Source organism: Procambarus clarkii, chromosome 84, assembly GCF_040958095.1.
Source record: "Procambarus clarkii isolate CNS0578487 chromosome 84, FALCON_Pclarkii_2.0, whole genome shotgun sequence".
Taxonomy (NCBI): Eukaryota; Metazoa; Arthropoda; class Malacostraca; order Decapoda; family Cambaridae; genus Procambarus; species Procambarus clarkii.
The window spans coordinates 13,607,780-13,628,671 of record NC_091233.1 but is presented as its reverse complement, the minus strand read 5'-3'; positions in this window follow the sequence as shown (position 1 = coordinate 13,628,671).

Below are 20,892 nucleotides of genomic sequence, written 5' to 3'. Positions count from 1 at the left end.
CAAGTGGATTAAGGCGCCCTATAGTTACCAGTTGCGTTGCTTCTGGGAGTATGGGTTCGAGTCACTTCTGGGGTGTGAGTTTTCATTCGCATATAGTCCTGGGGACCATTCAGGCTTGTTCGCATTTGTGTTCCTCACGTGTGCCCCAATGAATGAGGTGATTTGGTGAAATGCTATGCCCAAGATTACCATCCGAGTTGCCGTCGGGGAAGTGGCTCAAATAGCCTCGGCTATCACTTCTTTTTGACGGCCGTGATGGTCAAGTGGATTAAGGCGCCCTGTAGTTACCAGTTGCGTTGCTTCTGGGAGTATGGGTTCGAGTCACTTCTGGGGTGTGAGTTTTCATTCGCATATAGTCCTGGGGACCATTCAGGCTTGTTCGCATTTGTGTTCCTCACGTGTGCCCCAATGAATGAGGTGATTTGGTGAAATGCTATGCCCAAGATTACCATCCGAGTTGCCGTCGGGGAAGTGGCTCAAATAGCCTCGGCTATCACTTCTTTTTGACGGCCGTGATGGTCAAGTGGATTAAGGCGCCCTGTAGTTACCAGTTGCGTTGCTTCTGGGAGTATGGGTTCGAGTCACTTCTGGGGTGTGAGTTTTCATTTGCATATAGTCCTGGGGACCATTCAGGCTTGTTCGCATTTGTGTTCCTCACGTGTGCCCCAAAGAATGAGGTGATTTGGTGAAATGCTATGCCCAAGATTACCATCCGAGTTGCCGTCGGGGAAGTGGCTCAAATAGCCTCGGCTATCACTTCCTATTGACTTCCGTGATGGTCAAGTGGATTAAGGCGCCCTGTAGTTACCAGTTGCGTTGCTTCTGGGAGTATGGGTTCGAGTCACTTCTGGGGTGTGAGTTTTCATTCGCATATAGTCCTGGGAACCATTCAGGCTTGTTTGCATTTGTGTTCCTCACATGTGCCCCAAAGAATGAGGTGATTTGGGGAAATGCTATGCCCAAGATTACCATCCGAGTTGCCGTCGGGGAAGTGGCTCAAATAGCCTCGGCTATCACTTCCTTTTGAAACTGTGTATGGAGTCAGCCTCCACCACATCACTACACACACACACACATGTGTGCGTGTGTGTGTGTGTGTGTGTGTTTGTGTGCACGTACCTAGTTGTATTCACCTAGCTGGGCTTGCTCGGGTTGAGCTCTGCTCTTTCGGTTCACCTCTCAATTATCAATCAATCAACTGTTACTATCTAGAAACTAACTATTTTTTTTAAACTCTCCCACACCCCCAGAAAGCAGCCTGTAACAGCTGTCTAACTCCCAGGTACCTATTTACTGCTAGGTAACAGGGGCATGAGGGTGAAGGGAAGGGAAGGGAACTATCAGGGAAAAGCACCAAGCCAATACGACTATATAGCTCTTAGCAGGGGTCAGGATAAGGATTTGGGATGGGATGTGTCATCAATTACTGATGACGTGTGTGTGTGTGGGAATGAGGAAAACTGTCCATTTTGTTTCTAACCGGCGCCGGAAATCTTCAGGCTTACGTGCCCAATGTGATGTTCACTCAACCACCAGTGTCCCTGGTGGCTGTGTACTCACCTAGTTGTACTCACCTAGTTGTGCTTGTGGGGGTTGAGCTCTGGCTCTTTGGTCCCGCCTCTCAACCGTCAATCAACAGGTGTACAGGTTCCTGAGCCTACTGGACTCTATCATATCTACACTTGAAACTGTGTATGGAGTCAGCCTCCACCATATCACTGCCTAATGCATTCCATTTGTCAACCACTCTGACACTAAAAAAGTTCTTTCTAATATCTCTGTGGCTCATTTGGGCACTCAGTTTCCACCTGTGTCCCCTAGTGCGTGTGCCCCTTGTGTTAAATAACCTGTCTTTATCTACCCTGTCGTTTCCCTTGAGAATCTTGAATGTGGTGATCATGTCCCCCCCAACTCTTCTGTTTTCCAACGAAGTGAGGTTTAATTCCCGTAGTCTCGTAGCTCATACCTCTCAGCTCGGGTACTAGTCTAGTGGCTAACCTTTGAACCTTTTCCAGTTTAGTGTTATGCTTGACTAGATATGGACTCCATGCTGGAGCCGCATACTCCAAGATTGGTCTAACATATGTGGTATATAATGTCCTGAAAGATTCCTTACACAAGTTTCTAAATGCCGTTCTTATGTTAGCCAACCTGGCATATGCCGCTGATGTTATCCTCTTGACATGAGCTTCAGGAGACAGGTCTAGCGTGATATCAACCCCCAGGTCTTTCTCTCTCTCTCTCTGCCTCCTGAAGTATTTCGTCTCCCAAATGATACCTTGTATCTGGTCTCCTGCTTCCTACCCCTATCTTCATTACATTACATTTGCTTGGGTTAAACTCTAACAACCATTTGTTCGACCATTCCTTCAGATTGTCCAGGTCTTCTTGAAGCCTTAAGCAGTTCTCCTCTGGCTTAATCCTTCTCATAATTTTGGCATCATCAGCAAACAGTGAGAGAAATGAATCTATACCCTCCGGGAGATCATTTACATATATCAGAAACAAGATAAGACCGAGTACAGAGCCCTGTGGGGCTCCACTGGTGACTTCACGCCAATCTAAGGTCTAACCCCTCACCGTAACTCTCTGCTTCCTATTGCTTAGATACTCCCTTATCCACTGGAGCACCTTACCAGCTACACATGCCTGTCTTTCCACCTTATGTACCAGCCTCTTATGTGGTACTGTGTCAAAGGCTTTCCGACAATTCAAGAAAATGCAGTCTGCCCATCCTTCTCTTTCTTGCTTAATCTTTGTCATCTGGTCGTAGAATTCTATTAACCCAGTCAGGCAAGATTTACCCTCCCTGAATCCATGTTGGCGATTTGTCACGAAGTCCCTTCTCTTCAGGTGTGTTACTAGGTTTTTTCTCACGTTCTTCATCACCTTGCATGGTATACAAGTGAAGGACACTCGCCTGTAGTTCAGTCCCTCTTGCCTGTCGCCCTTTTTGTATATTGGGACCACAGTCGCCGCCTTCCATATTTCTGGTAGGTCTCCCGTCTCCAGTGACCTACTATACACTATGGAGAGTGGCAAGCAAAGTGGCTCTGCACACTCTTTCAGTACCCATGGTGAGATCCCATCTGGACCAACAGCCTTTCTAACATCCTCTCATCAGACTGATGATGAATTCTCATCAATCTCATCTAATACAGCTTCACCCAACACTACTTCAACAGAAACTGAAGAGTTTTCTGAACATTTATCCACATGTTCTATGGATGCAGAAAACTCAATTCATGAGGCTACAGAACCATTATCCCTCCAAAGTTAACCTAAGGGTGAAACTGAAACTGAATCTGAAGCTGAAGCTAAAACAAAAGGCTGAAGCTGAATCAGTAACTTTTAATCAGAATAGTGATGGTTTTAAGGATAAAGATAGGATTATCATAAATCTCGTATTCCAGTAATTGGACTTATCTCATCAAGAGAATGCCATCCTGACTATGCAGGATTTCATACAAGGTTTGCATTTAGTCATGAAGAAGAGAACCAGGTGTAGGCTACAAGCAAACCAGGCGCTTGTAGCCTACACCAAATCTACGGAAAATGTACCCACATCAGATTCCTTAAATGAACCTCCCAAAGTGAAACAGTCTTTAGGTAATACGGGTACTAATAATTCATCTAGCATTAACAGGTCGAACACCGATTTATCAGTGAGACCTAAGAGTACTACAAGTACTCCTAAGAAACAAAACACCAAGCATATGCAAACAGCAAAGCCTTCACAACCTGTAGTTGCAGTTTCATTTAAACCGGTGACCCTTAAAATAGACTGAAGGCCGAAGGTTATGTTTGTTTTGCCATCAAGATCATTCCTTATATAAATGTACAATTTATCTTGAAAGAGACACCCGAGTCAGACGACTCAAACAGTTACACAGATGTACCCGGTGTCTCAAACCGCTTAATGTAACCCAGCTGTGAGACCCCATTGAACACATGCAATAGGTGTCGAAAGGGCCAGCATCATGCTGCACTGTGCAAGTATGCTAAATCAAAATATTCAAACCCCAGGGTGTGAGATAGAAAATCCACCCAAGTACAGTGCTGCAAAGTGCAAGCAAATAACAGCATGGATACCTATACAGTCAGTCCATCTAAACCTGTAGTTCATACGTCACCCAAAACTGTGATTCCTACATCTACTACAGGAAGGAGAAGCTGTCTATTCTGTCAAGAGAATCATACCATTTATCAGTGTCAAGCCTTTCCTGATCGCGTTACTAGGATAAAGCGCCTCAAGGAATTGCACAAGTGCACCAAGTGCTTAATGCAACATGATCATAATACCTGCACCACCCCATTGTGCATATGCAACAGGTGCCATTAGGATCAACATCATTCCGCGTTGTGTGGAGTTGATAGGCCAAAATCGCCTAAACTCAAGTTGGAACAGGATACTTCCACCACTGTGCAGTGTTGTAAGGTACGACATGAGGTTAAGGTGCTTAATACCAAGTCTCATAATAATGACACTTTACATACTGCACAACTACGATTAAATAACAAGAATTTCAGGATCATTACAAGAGGTCTATTTGGCCAGGGATCACAGAGAACGTTCATCACTCAACAAACAGCTAACAAGTTGGAGCTCAAACCCTTGCGTAACGTGACATTGAACATAGCAGGATTCCTATCAGCTACTGGACCTAAAGAATATGAAGTAGTACAATCACTAGTACGCCTATGTCCGACTTGTCTAGGTCATAGTAGTTGATAACATCCCATTTGACCTAAATGTTAAAGGTCTAGGAAACATAGGCAGATTTTTGCAGAAAAACAGAATCAAACTGGCTGACAGCAAGATAACGTCTGTCCGCCTCACCGATGTAGGTCTATTAGTAGGGGCAGACTATTATTATCAGTTCATTACTGGAACAACACGACAACAGGGAATAAACCTGTTAAGGTCAGCAGGAAGCTACTTACGTACAGGTAAAGTCTTAAACTGAAGAAGCCTATGCCAGCTGACAACCAATACTAATCAGACAAGATGAGTCTGGTACAATTAATGTTAGCAGAGATAGTTTCTATGGGTCTCAGAGGATAGTTAGTGACCAGTAGCCTAAACCGGTTCACGTCACAGCAAAAAAATCACTGACCCCACTGCAGACTCAGATTCATTCTCGACAGTGATAATTGACCCCACTCAATCCTCATCGCATCCATCATACCTTAGGGTAAGTCTTCCAGAGAAGACCGTATTTATACCAAGTCATCTGAACTAGGATTTTTTTTTTTAGGGATATTCCTGCGCGGGCCCTAAGCCTCTGGCTGGCCCACAACAAGCAACAAGTGTTGCTTGTTTCTGTTTTACTTGGGCGGAGTATGAATATTTATGACTATGGTCGCTTCAGTAAGATTTTATCATATGTGTTTAACAACTTCTCCAGCTCTGTTGAATCTAAATTGAAATCTTAATGGTTTGTAACTGTGCACTGTGTTAGATAATGTTCCAGTGGTCTGTCGGGCATTTCTCCACAGTGCTAGGATTTACTAATCCACTTAATTTGATACACCTGCAGGGTTGTATCAGTTTTTTTTGAGCTCCTTCTCCTTTCTCGTCTCTGCCCACAAGTATTCTTAGAGACAGTTTGTAGAAGTATCTTAGCACAAGCAAAATTGAACTTTGGAATAGCCTGTAAGTGAACATTTACTAGAAGACTATCAGTAGTGAAATAAATAGTTTCTCATAATATACTCATAACTCATACTCATCCTTAAAGTTATCATGTGCTTATTTATACCTGAAGAGAGTTATAGTACTGTAACTTAATGTGTAAAACCAGAGTAGGTCTACTGCTCATTCAGAATCTTTAGGTTGCTATATGTGCTCAGTTATACCTCTAGAGGGCTATAGCACTCCTAGCCTAATATATGTAATTCGCATTTATCCTCTACTTAGGTAGATTAGGGAACATTAGTTAGGGTCAGCTGAGTGCAAGTTGAATCTGTGCTCACTAAAGCTACCCACTGACTACATTCATAGGGACTGATACCCATCTTCTTGAGGTTATCTTGGGTTGATTTCGGGGCTTTAGTGTCCCCGCGGCCCGGTCCTCTACCAGGCCTCCACCACCAGGAAGCAGCCCGTGACAGCTCACTACCTGTCAGCCCAGGTACCTATTTACTGCTAGGTAACAGGGGCATAGGGTGAAAGAAACTCTGCCCATCGTTTCTCGCCGGCGCTCGGGATCGAGCCCAGGACCACAGGATCACGTGTCCAGCGTGCTGTTCGCTCGGCCGGCCGGCTCCCCATATACTCAGTTCTCTACTTTGTATAGAATTTAGCTAGGTTAGGAACTTAGTTATTATTATAGCATAGCCTAAAATACTTGTTCAGCAAGAATTATACCTTAGGACACATTTAATTTTGCATAAATACATAGAATTCCTCGTTTGAAGTTGAGGTCATTTATGAGTCTCCAGTGATCAATTAGTGTCTATTAACTCATCTAGTTACACGTCACTGCGACCCTAGACATTGATCTCACTGTAGATTCAGTATCTCCTTGATCTCAAAGGGGCATAAGAATAATACATTAATCATTGCACAGATGTACCCTTGACAACAGATTAAACTTGTCATACGGATCCGGGACATTCGTTATGTACATACTAGCGTACTAACCTACTAAAATGAAAGAATTTTATAACTTCAAGAAGAGGAACAGGTACGTCAGTACTCAACCATGAACTGCAACCCGTAATTTCTCCCCCCGGAGTTATGTTGGAAATTTCCAACAACTAATTACTAATCCCTAATACAATTGGATGTATATCCTGTACTAGTTGTCATAATCATCAAATACTTAATTACTAAAATTTAGTACTTCAAGTAGCAATTATTGTACTAACCATTATATATTACTAATACTACTAACCAGTAGTGTAATAACATTATTTCATATTATACTGCATAGTAAGTATACCAAAAGTTTCCTAGTATTCATACCCGTGTTGCGTCAACTCACTTGACTGAAGAAAACATTTACATTTGCGAGAATTGTGTTAAATTCACCTTTATTTCAGCATTATTTTACAAGAATTATTAGCTGAATTATTCATCATTGATCCGGCTATATCCCATTGTTTGCCGAGATAATTTTATAAAGTTATGAACTGTTATCAAAGGGCATTCATGGAGGAATAAATTTCCCCTCTAGCTTTTTTGTCTATGTGAACTTCGTTTTATATTAATTGTCACAGCGAGAATTTAATTAGTATTAGCTTTCTTATGACAAACCTTGTCTTTATTATCTCGCATCATTGAGCGAATTATAGTAGAATTTTACTCCGCTCCCACACTCCACGTTACTGTGCATGTGCAAGCCAAGAATAGGATAAGCAGCCATTGTTCTCAGAGAGAGTGTCTGAAAGCTCGCTAGAATTACCGCCTTGTTAGTGCGTCATCCTTGCTACTACAGACGTTAGAGTGACGGAGCAGCTTCATCATTTCTCAGACACAGGGTCGGCAAACTTTAAGTTCCTATATCCTTTTATTATGTGTGATCACATTACAATATTAGATTGGACGTTTGCCGTCATACTGCATGCCCACAAAAAATAACAAGTGAGTTTTATTTCAAAGCGCTCTCACATTTCAATTAGAAATATGTGTAGTATTATATTTCTTTAGATAGTATTTACCTACTGCCCGTATTTCAGCCTGTCTTATTGGCAAGAAAGGACATAACCTCTACCTCAGTTACGTGTTCCCAGGATATCCTGATTCAACGAGTTTTAGTGACGATTCTTGCCAGACGCATGCTACTATTTCATCATACAGCTAAGCTGTTAATTCGTTCTTGTAATTCGTTCTTGTTAATTTGCACCATAGAACATTTCTTAGATTAATTGAATGATTTATTATGATAAGAATTAGAATTCGTACATGCATTTCTTTTTTCATCATTAATTAAATTTATTATACATTACATGCATTATATAAACTAACATTATAGCCAGCTTTAGAATTTATAGAATTTACGGTTCATTTATTATATATTAATATAATTTTTAGAATTTAATTGATTTAATCATAAAGTTCCATAAGCCACTGGTTCTCTCATTTAGAATAGAATTCTGGTTCATTCGAACATATTGGAATTATATATAATTTTATTAGTATTAATCTAGCGCCAGATCTCCCCACAAGACCTGTCAATAGTCTTCTGTAACCAAAGTATACTACTTTAACACACGTCTCTCCGGACTGTAATCAAAACAGAACTACAATTGATTGAATCAAAATCAATCAAAACAAACAGTTTAGATAATTACTTTAATTAAGTATGTTAATTACAATCTGTCACTCAGACCATTAACCAATCAAAGGTAATTTACGTTAATTACAATTTGTCACTTGACAGTCAATCAAAGTGACTATTTGTCAATCACAAACTATCAATCAAAGGTAATTTATATTAATCACAATCTGTTACAAGACAATTAAACAATCAATAAGTAATTCCCTTACTGTCTGTCACACAGACAGCAAATTATTCAAGACGATTTAAGTTAAATCATCGTTGTCACTCAGACAGCTCTGCCAATTTAAACAGTAATAATTACGTTAGATATTGACCAGACCACACCCTAGAAGGTGAAGGGACGACGACGTTTCGGTACGTACTGGACCATTCTAAAGTCGATTGTCGAATGTCTTGAGAATGGTCCAGGACGGACCGAAACGTCGTCGTCCCTTCACCTTCTAGTGTGTGGTCTGGTCAACATACTTTAGCCACGTTATCGTGACTCATCGCCTGCATACGTTAGATAATTACTTTTAGTAGTGTTCACTGACCCTTCAATCTATAATCACAAATTACATATATATGTATATATATATATATATATATATATATATATATATATATATATATATATATATATATATATATATATATATATATATATATATATATATATATATATATATATATATATATATATATATATATATATATATATATATATATATATATATATATATCTTGGTCACGCAGACCAATCAAAACACAGTAGCAAGTAGCACTAAACATCCTGTGCTTAAGTAACACAACACTAAACACGATAACACAGGAATAATAATCACACAGGAATGTGATCAAATGTAAAATCACCTAAGATAGTCACAGAGACCAACCCTCCTCAACGTACTTACTTACAGACTGGTGTTCTCCTCTAAAGAGAAATAGAACATACACATGGAAATTCTAAATCACAGTGGCGATATAAATTGAAACACACAACAACTTGAGAGAGCATAGTGTAATCATACACAACCAGAGTATGATTACGATTATACTGATTATAATGAGTATAATCATTTCGATCCCCCCACACGTCTGAGGGGGAGGGTTGTAATTGTATCCCCTTTTCCTCAAAATAAGGGTTAATTAGGGCTAAATTTGGCCCAAATTAAAGATTAAAACTGAAAAAATATTCCTACCACTAATATGTCCATATTTTACCCTAATTTTTAGGTAAATAGGGGTCCAATTACGACACCCCTTGACAGGGGGTGGTTTCCTGCTGTCAGGACCTCCTCCCCTGTCCCCTGTGAGGGGAATATATATATATATATATATATATATATATATATATATATATATATATATATATATATATATATATAAATATATATATATATACATATATATATATATATATATATATATATATATATACATATATATATATATATATATATATATATATATATATATATATATATATATACATATATATATATATATATATATATATATACATATATATATATATATATATATATATATATATATATATATATATATATATATATATATATATATATATATACATATATATATATATATATATATATACATATATATATATATATATATATATATATATATATATATATATATATATATATATATATATATATATATATATACATACATATATATATACATATATATATATATATATATATATATATATATATATATATATATATATATATATATATATATATATATATTATTAAATATGACCGAAAAAGTAAGATTAATAATTCTAACACGAATTTTCTCAATATTTCGTACATTATGCTTCACTGTTGGAGGTAAATCAAAAATCACTTCTCCAAAATTCATTTTTATTTCTAGTCTGACGCGACACGGGCGCGTTTCGTAAAACTTATTACATTTTCAAAGACTTCACAAATACACAACTGATTAGAACTTGCGTTTCCCTGATTTTATATCTACATTTGAGTGAGGTGGGAAGGGTGATGTGGCATTACATTTGAGTGAGGTGGGAAGGATGATGTGGCATTAACACAAGACAGAACACTAGAGGATATTAATAGGGTATTAAAAGTATCAACACAAGACAGAACAGAAACAATGGGTATTGAATAGAAGTGTTTGTAGAAAGCCTATTGGTCCATATTTCTTGATGCTTCTATATTGGAGCGGAGTCTTGAGGTGGGTAGAATATAGTTGTGCAATAATTGGCTGTTGATTGCTGGTGTTGACTTCTTGATGTGTAGTGCCTCGCAAACGTCAAGCCGCCTGCTATCGATAGATACAGCGATAGCAGGCGGCTTGACGTTTGCGAGGCACTACACATCAAGAAGTCAACACCAGCAATCAACAGCCAATTATTGCACAACTATATTCTACCCACCTCAAGACTCCGCTCCAATATAGAAGCATCAAGAAATATGGACCAATAGGCTTTCTACAAACACTTCTATTCAATACCCATTGTTTCTGTTCTGTCTTGTGTTGATACTTTTAATACCCTATTAATATCCTCTAGTGTTCTGTCTTGTGTTAATGCCACATCATCCTTCCCACCTCACTCAAATGTAATGCCACATCACCCTTCCCACCTCACTCAAATGTAGATATAAAATCAGGGAAACGCAAGTTCTAATCAGTTGTGTATTTGTGAAGTCTTTGAAAATGTAATAAGTTTTATGAAACGCGCCCGTGTCGCGTCAGACTAGAAATAAAAATGAATTTTGGAGAAGTGATTTTTGATTTACCTCCAACAGTGAAGCATAATGTACGAAAGATTGAGAAAATTCGTGTTAGAATTATTAATCTTACTTTTTCGGTCATATTTAATAATATATGTCTACAGGAAAGACTGCTACCAAAATATACTAATATATATATATATATATATATATATATATATATATATATATATATATATATATATATATATATATATACATATATATATATATATATATTGTGACGATAATCTCCTTCAAGAGATTGAGCCTGCTCTTCCCTCCATAATTACGTCGTCGAAATTATATAAAACGACTATGGAAGACATGTCCAACAACAACAACAACACCAGCAAGGCTTGCCAGGGTGAGCAAAACGTATGCAGCCAGCCACCTGTTCGGACTCAAACCACCAAACTACATGTTGATCGCTACCGGCTCCGCTGATTGGTCGCCGGTCTGGCTGTACCTGCACTCGCCCCCCCATACTACTTGATGTCTGGGGTCGCCCCAACCTCCTACCTCAGAATGTTCAGTGCTCTCGTTGTCACCACTCCTCCCGGCTAGACGCTAGCGTGTACTGAGAGAAGTGGTGGCTTAAAGCCAATATTCCAACACCTCCCATTTACTTTTGTATTGCACTTCTTGTTATTTTGCCTTAACGTAACTTTTCATTGTGTCATCTAATTATTCTTATTATTTTGATTGATTTTATTATAAGAATTTGTTTGTGCATTTTATTCATGTTTTGATTTAATTAACGTAATTAAAATTTCATTGTTAAAGTTTACTTGTGTTTTGTGTGTCTTCTCCTTACCTTACCACAGACGAAGTTCCAGTTTTTTCTATTTTTTTTTATAACTATGTGACGCGGCCATACCCCTAGCCTTAAGCAGCCGAACACCAACGCGTTACCGTCACAAGTTATATGGGGGCCTGTCCTAGGAGCTTCACTCAGGTACTGGTGCCAAGTGGTAATTTATGGTAAGCGTATTTAACTTTGTTAACGTAGCTTTACTATTTTTCATATTCAATTCATTTTTTATAAGGTGCGGTGTATTGTGCATTACGAGAGTAACATATAGTGAAGGTGAGACAACTTTGGATTACGTGGTGACTGTAGGCCTCAGTCATACTCTTAATTGGTCATCTCTCCCTCCTTGTTATTACTCGTATTTACCATCTATGTCCCTTGAATATTTCTCATTCTGACAGATCATCATATTGGTACCCTGGTACTGTGGTCTGCCCCGGGTCAAGAGTACCCAATCTTCTGCAATCTGACTGTAGGAGGACAAAGAGGGCCATAGTTCCTCTAGCTCGAACTTTAGTTGCTGAATTGGGACCTCAGCAGCAGTTCTCGTCACCAGTTGACACCTCGCACCCCTACACGTCAGTCAGAGATGATGATACCTACAACGGTAGGGAATTAGCTTATTTTTTCAGAGCACAAAAGTTCGCTAATTCTGTAAGTATCATATTAAATTCAGTAGGAAAAACTTGCTTTATGTCCTATAGAGACTTGGCAAGGTATGCCTACATCCTTGGACTACCAATTTTACTTTTGAAGCATTTAACTGTTTCATTTGTTTTCGAAATTTTGTTTCAGTTGTTAGTAGGATTTTCTTGCCCTTATTCTCTTACATGAGTACCGGGTACAAGATTTCCTGCGCCCTTGATTTAATTTAATCATTTAATATCTTTCACTTAACGTTAATTGTTAAAGATCACACAGGATAGGTACCAGTTGCCACGTTGTCCTGTTTCTGACATTTCACTATTGAATATTCGTGTAACTTTATTTGCTAATTTCACAATGTTTCGTCTCCAAACTTTCCGTGCAAAACCAGCAGGTGAAATAGGAACTTTAAGTCGTGCCAAGAGGACTGAATTACAAACTCTTGCACATGAGTATCAACTAGAAGTTCCCTACCAAGCCAACAAAAATGACCAACACAACCTGTTGCTGGATTACTATTTAGAACAAGGTAAGATAGACTCTGAAACTCATGAAACTTACTATATTGCAGAGAAAACTGACTTGGCAACGATGAAACTTAAACTAGAGCTGGCCAAGATTGAACGTGAGCAGCAAAGAGAAGCAGCTGCCATACGAAGGGAAGAACACGAACGCGAAGCCGCTTTGAGGAGAGACGAACAAGAACGCGAAGCTGCTTTGAGGAGAGAAGAACACGAACGTGAGGTCGCATTACTCCGTGAACGTGAACGAGTACAGCTTGAAACCAAACAACGCGAGTTGGAAATACAACGCGAACATGACAAGCAACAAGCGACTCTGGCTCTAGAGTGTCGTCAACGCGAAATCGCCTTGGAAACTTCACACTTCACTCAACGCCAGCAAGCTACTGCCAATCTTCCCGTCAGTTTTAATATATCACATGCAAGTAAGTTAATGCCATCCTTTGTAGAAGCAGAAGTTGATGTGTTTTTCACCACCTTTGAAACCCTTGCTAATCAACTCCGTTGGCCTGTCGACCAATGGGCCACACTTCCCAGAGTCCATCTTACAGGTAGAGCTGCAGTCACACTCAGTACTTTGGCGTCTGAGAATGACTACTACACTCTGAAACAAGCAGTGTTGGACGCCTACCTACTTTCCACAGAAAGTTATAGAAGGAAATTCCGTGACCACCTGAAGGCAAGTACCACTACCTTCCTCGAGTTTGCTAACACGAAACGGAGGTATTTCATGAAATGGCTGGAAGCAGCACATGTCTCTACTTTTACAGAACTCGTCAACCTGATGCTTGTTGAAGAATTCTTGAGACGTGTGCCGCCTCCTGTCCGCCTCTACTTAGCAGATAAAGAAGAAACCGACTACCTGAAGTGTGCTAAGTCGGCTGACACTTACAGCCTCATCCACCGGCTGACACCCGAACCATCCTCCAGTAAGAAGTCGTGGTACAGTTACGAGAAGGTGAGCCCCGATCAAGCTGGTTCACAACTGTACTGCAAGTATTGTAGACTCTATGGACATACCATAGACAAGTGTGGTAAGTCTCAATACAAGGGAACCACTGACCAACAACGACCCAAACCAACTCCTCCTAAGTCCGGTAAGCCTGTGATGAATGTTGGTGTTGATGTTAATGATCTTTCTCTTTTCAGTAACCACCTGTATACTGGAACTGTCTCTGCCAACGGTTCAAATCCGGAGGGACGTTTCAAATTGAAGATCTTGAGGGACACAGCGGCTCTACAATCGATCATCTTGAAGTCGGCTGTGCCCAACATAGTCTACACCGGGGAAACAGTCTTCATCACTGACCTCACTGCTACCACTCCATACCCTCTCGCCAGAGTCCACCTGGATTGTCCCTACGTGAACGGAGAAGTCCAAGTCGCCGTCAGGGAAAAGCCTTTTCCCATGCCTGGAGTGCAACTTCTCCTAGGCAACGACTTGGCAGAAGACCTGCAACCGACCAACCTGATCGTCATGGACAAACCCCAGGTGTGTAACTCTGTGCCAATAAACCCTATTCTTGAGTATGTTCCAGCAGAGGTTCAAGAGAGTGATGAAGTTTCTCCTCCGGTTCTCGTGACCACCCGTGCACAAGCCGCACGTCCACAGCCAGCTGACTCTACTGCTACCGCTGTCCCTCAAGACCCTCAGAAACTCCCCCCGCATCTGACCAAGTTGGAGTTCCGTAAGTTGCAGAGGGAAGATCTTACTTTAACACCATTGTTTTTCCAGGCTGAGACTCAACCCGACAGTATTCCTGGGTTCTTCCTAGAGAACGACTTGCTCTACCGCAGATATAGACCCAGTAAACTGAAGGAGGAGGACGATTGGGCCAACATCGAACAACTTGTGATTCCCACCAGCCTGCGGCCCACTATTCTACACCTGGCCCACGGAGCATTCTCCCACTACGGCTTCAACAAGACTTACCATGGGATTCGTCAAGACTACTACTGGCCAGGTATGGTAAATAACGTCAAACAGTACGTAAAACAGTGTCATACATGTCAGATGGCAGGCAAACCGAACGTCTCCATTCCCAGAGCACCACTGATTCCCATACAGGTGCCTGCGGAACCTTTCCACAGACTCATAATAGACTGTGTTGGTCCTTTACCTCGGACCAGTTCAGGTAACGCCTACATCCTAACCATCCTGTGTCCTACCACCAGATTTCCCATAGCAGTTCCAGTGAAGAACATCACGGCTGCTACGGTTATAAAACATCTACTGAAGATCTTCACTCAATACGGATTTCCCAGGGAGATTCAAAGTGACTGTGGCACCAACTTCACCAGTGATCTCTTCAAAAGGACACTGGAGGAGTTCAACATCAAACAGGTATTGTCCAGCCCCTATCATCCTGCTTCACAGGGTTCTCTTGAACGTAGTCATCAGACCATCAAAGCACTCTTGAAAAAGTTTTGTAGTGAAACCTCAAAGGATTGGGATAAGCAGATTGACCTAATAATGTGTATTTTCAGAAGTCTCCCCAACGAGTCCTTAGGAGTATCTCCTTATGAGATGCTCTACGGCCGTAAGTGCCGTACTCCCCTTAAGGCTTTCAAAGACTCTCTCAGAGATGCCACCTTCAGTGAGCATCAGAATGTGCCCCAGTTTCTTCAAAACCTTCAACACATTCTAGAGAGAGTCCACCGCTTTGCCCATGATAATCTATTGAAAGCCCAGGTGAGAATGAAGACTCGATTACGACCAGACCAGTAAAGTAAGAAAATTCAAGCCGGGAGACTTCGTCCTTGCCTATTTCCCTATCCCAGGTTCACCTTTACAAAACAAATTTTCAGGACCCTACTGCGTCAAAGAGTGCAGAAACAACAACAACTACGTCATAGAAACTCCAGATAGGCGGCGGAAGACCCAGCTGTGCCACGTCAACCTCCTGAAGCAATATAATGGTACTCCTCCCACTGTCTTGACTAACTATTCCACATTCACAGAACCCTACATCCACAGTGAGACCTTCCCAGCTTCTCCTCCCGAAAGCACTGACAAGGAGTCAGCGCTTTCTAATTCCGAAATCCTTAATGATCTTCCCAAATACTTTCAGGATAATCATAGTGCACCTCTCGTCAAGATCTTCAGAGAACATCAAGAGTTGTTCAGAGATGATCCCCAAGAGTGTAATGTTACCCAGCACGACATCCAACTGCTCCCCGACACCCGGCCGATTCGTCAACCCTTCTACCGAATCAGCCCGAGCAAGAAGGAAGTCATGCGTGCTGAGGTGCAATACCTCTTGGATCATGGACTGGCTACACCTTGTGAGTCCCCCTGGGCCTCACCCTGTATCTTGGTGCCCAAACCCCAAGGTAAGGTGCGGTTGTGCACTGACTATCGTAAACTGAACTGTCACTGTCAAGGATGCTTACCCCTTGCCAAGGATAGATGACATCCTTGATGCCATTGGTAGTGCCCAGTACTTGTCCCAAGTGGACTTGCTTAAGGGGTACTATCAAGTGTGTCTAACGGAGCGCGCTAAAGAGATATCTGCCTTCATCACTCCTTTTGGACTTTTCAGATATGAACGCCTTCCTTTCGGACTATGTAATGCCCCGGCCACCTTTCAAAGAGCTGTCAACCGTGTCATCCAGGGCTTGGATAACACATACGCCTACCTGGACGATATCGTCGTAGCCTCCAACTCCTGGAGTGAACATCTGCTCCAGCTGCGACGTCTGTTCTCAAAGCTCCTGACAGCCGGCCTCACCATCAACCTGGGCAAGTCCACTTTCGCGAAAGGTAAAGTGCGTTATCTGGGTCATGTTATTGGGAGTGGCAGCATAGCTCCGTTAGACTCACACACTCAAGCCATCCAACAGTATCCACAGCCTACCACCAGGAAGCAGCTCCTGCGCTTCCTTGGTCTTGCCTCTTACTACCGTAGGTTTGTGAAGAATTTCAGTACAGTCGCCACACCTCTAATTCTATTAACCAGTCCCAAGCAACGGTATAATTGGACCATACAGCAAACCGTTGCTTTTGAACAACTCAAATTCCTCCTCTGTTCTAACCCCATTCTCGCCTCTCCAGATATCACCAAGCCTTTCGTCCTTCATGTCGACGCCAGTGGTACCGGCGTTGGTGGTGTCCTGATGCAACAACGAGGCGAGGAGGTTCTACCTGTCAGCTACTACAGCTACAAACTGAAACCACACCAGAGGAACTACAGCACTATTGAAAAGGAGCTACTATCCATCGTCCTGAACCTCCAACACTTCGCTCCGTACCTACAAGGCGCCAGGTCTACCACCATCTTCTCAGACCACAACCCTCTCCGCTTCCTACATCAAGCCCAATTCACCAACCAGCGTCTTCTACGATGGGCTCTGTATTTACAAGACTTCAACCTGGAGATCCGCTATATCAAGGGTTCTGACAACACCATAGCCGATGCCCTCTCCAGAGTTTATGAAGTAGAAGCGACTCCATCCATTACTCCACCACATAACGACGTACTTCTTCCAGAACCGCAGGCTTCGGGGGAGAGTTGTGACGATAATCTCCTTCAAGAGATTGAGCCTGCTCTTCCCTCCATAATTACGTCGTCGAAATTATATAAAACGACTATGGAAGACATGTCCAACAACAACAACAACACCAGCAAGGCTTGCCAGGGTGAGCAAAACGTATGCAGCCAGCCACCTGTTCGGACTCAAACCACCAAACTACATGTTGATCGCTACCGGCTCCGCTGATTGGTCGCCGGTCTGGCTGTACCTGCACTCGCCCCCCCATACTACTTGATGTCTGGGGTCGCCCCAACCTCCTACCTCAGAATGTTCAGTGCTCTCGTTGTCACCACTCCTCCCGGCTAGACGCTAGCGTGTACTGAGAGAAGTGGTGGCTTAAAGCCAATATTCCAACACCTCCCATTTACTTTTGTATTGCACTTCTTGTTATTTTGCCTTAACGTAACTTTTCATTGTGTCATCTAATTATTCTTATTATTTTGATTGATTTTATTATAAGAATTTGTTTGTGCATTTTATTCATGTTTTGATTTAATTAACGTAATTAAAATTTCATTGTTAAAGTTTACTTGTGTTTTGTGTGTCTTCTCCTTACCTTACCACAGACGAAGTTCCAGTTTTTTCTATTTTTTTTTATAACTATGTGACGCGGCCATACCCCTAGCCTTAAACAGCCGAACACCAACGCGTTACCGTCACAATATATATATATATATATATATATATATATATATATATATATATATATATATATATATATATATATATATATATATATATATATATATATATTATTAAATATGACCGAAAAAGTAAGATTAATAATTCTAACACGAATTTTCTCAATCTTTCGTACATTTTTTTTTCACTGTTGGAGGTAATTCAAAAATCAATTCTCCAAAATTCATTTTTATTTCTAGTCTGATGCGACACTTGAGCGCGTTTCGTAAAACTTATTACATTTTCAAAGACTTTACACATACACAACTGAATAGAACTTACATATCTCCGTTTTGTTTATATCTACATTTGAGTGAGGTGGATGGGGTGAGGTGGTATTTAATAGGGTATTAATTTCATCAACACAAGACAGAACAAGAGGTGGCATTAATAGGGCATTAATTTCATCAACACAAGACAGAACAAGAGGTGGCATTAATAGGGTATTAATTTCATCAACACAAGACAGAACACGAAACAATGGGTATTGAAATGGAAGTGATTGTAGAAATCCTATTGGTCCATATTTCTTGATGCTTCTATATTGGAGCGGAGTCTTGAGGTGGGTAGAATATAGTTGTGCATTAATTGGCTGTTGATTGCTGGTGTTGACTTCTTAATGTGCAGTGCCTCGCAAACGTCAAGCCGTCTGCTATCGCTGTATCTATCGATGATTTCTGTGTTGCTTACTAGGATTTCTCTGGCGATGGTTTGGTTGTGGGAAGAGATTATATGTTCCTTAATGGAGCCCTGTTGCTTATGCATCGTTAAACGCCTAGAAAGAGATGTTGTTGTCTTGCCTATATACTGGGTTTTTTGGAGCTTACAGTCCCCAAGTGGGCATTTGAAGGCATAGACGACGTTGGTCTCTTTTAAAGCGTTCTGCTTTGTGTCTGGAGAGTTTCTCATGAGTAGGCTGGCCGTTTTTCTGGTTTTATAGTAAATCGTCAGTTGTATCCTCTGATTTTTGTCTGTAGGGATAACGTTTCTATCAACAATATCTTTCAGGACTCTTTCCTCCGTTTTATGAGCTGTGGAAAAGAAGTTCATGTAAAATAGTCTAATAAGGGGTATAGGTGTTGTGTTAGTTGGTGGGAAAGTGTTCGAGTCTCCTGGTGGGAAAGTGTTCTCAAGTTGTATAACTTCACTCTCGTGTTTAGGAGAGTTGTGCATCAAGCATAGACACAGTGTTCTCCCATATTAACAGGGACTTGATGAAAAACGTTAAAATGACCCCTCACTTGCACTAGTGCTCTTGGGAGATGGTGGTCTTTGGTGTGTATAAATACTCTGAAATTACCATCTCTTTTAAGGGTCTGAGCGTGGTGCAGTGGGTTAAAGGCATATATATATATATATATATATATATATATATATATATATATATATATATATATATATATATATATATATATATATATATATATATATATATTATTAAATATGACCGAAAAAGTAAGATTAATAATTCTAACACGAATTTTCTCAATCTTTCGTACATTACGCTTCACTGTTGGAGGTAAATCAAAAATCACTTCTCCAAAATTCATTTTTATTTCTAGTCTGACGCGACACGGGCGCGTTTCGTAAAACTTATTACATTTTCAAAGACTTCACAAATACACAACTGATTAGAACTTACGTATCTCTGATTTTATATTTACATTTGAGTGAGGTGGGAGGGGTGATGTGGCATTAACACAAGACAGAACAAGAGGGGATATTAATAGGGTATTAAAAGTATCAACACAAGACAGAACAGAAACAATGGGTATTGAATAGAAGTGTTTGTAGAAAGCCTATTGGTCCATATTTCTTGATGCTTCTATATTGGAGCGGAGTCTTGAGGTGGGTAGAATATAGTTGTGCAATAATTGGCTGTTGATCTGCCAATTATTGCACAACTATATTCTACCCACCTCAAGACTCCGCTCCAATATAGAAGCATCAAGAAATATGGACCAATAGGCTTTCTACAAACACTTCTATTCAATACCCATTGTTTCTGTTCTGTCTTGTGTTGATACTTTTAATACCCTATTAATATCCCCTCTTGTTCTGTCTTGTGTTAATGCCACATCACCCCTCCCACCTCACTCAAATGTAGATATAAAATCAGAGATACGTAAGTTCTAATCAGTTGTGTATTTGTGAAGTCTTTGAAAATGTAATAAGTTTTACGAAACGCGCCCGTGTCGCGTCAGACTAGAAATAAAAATGAATTTTGGAGAAGTGATTTTTTGATTTACCTCCAACAGTGAAGCGTAATGTACGAAAGATTGAGAAAATTCGTGTTAGAATTATTAATCTTACTTTTTCGGTGATATTTAATAATATATGTCTACAGGAAAGACTGCTACCAAAATATACTAATATATATATATATATATATATATATATATATATATATATATATATATATATATATATATATATATATATATATATATATATATATATATGTCGTACCTAGTAACCAGAACGCACTTCTCATCCTACTATGCAAGGCCCGATTTGCCTAATAAGCCAAGTTTTCATGAATTAATTGTTTTTCGACTACCTAACCTAACTTTTTCGGCTACCTATTGATTTAGTTATGTTAGTTTAGGGTAGGATAAGATAGGTTAGGTTAGGTTACATCATAGGTTAGGTTAGGTTAGGTT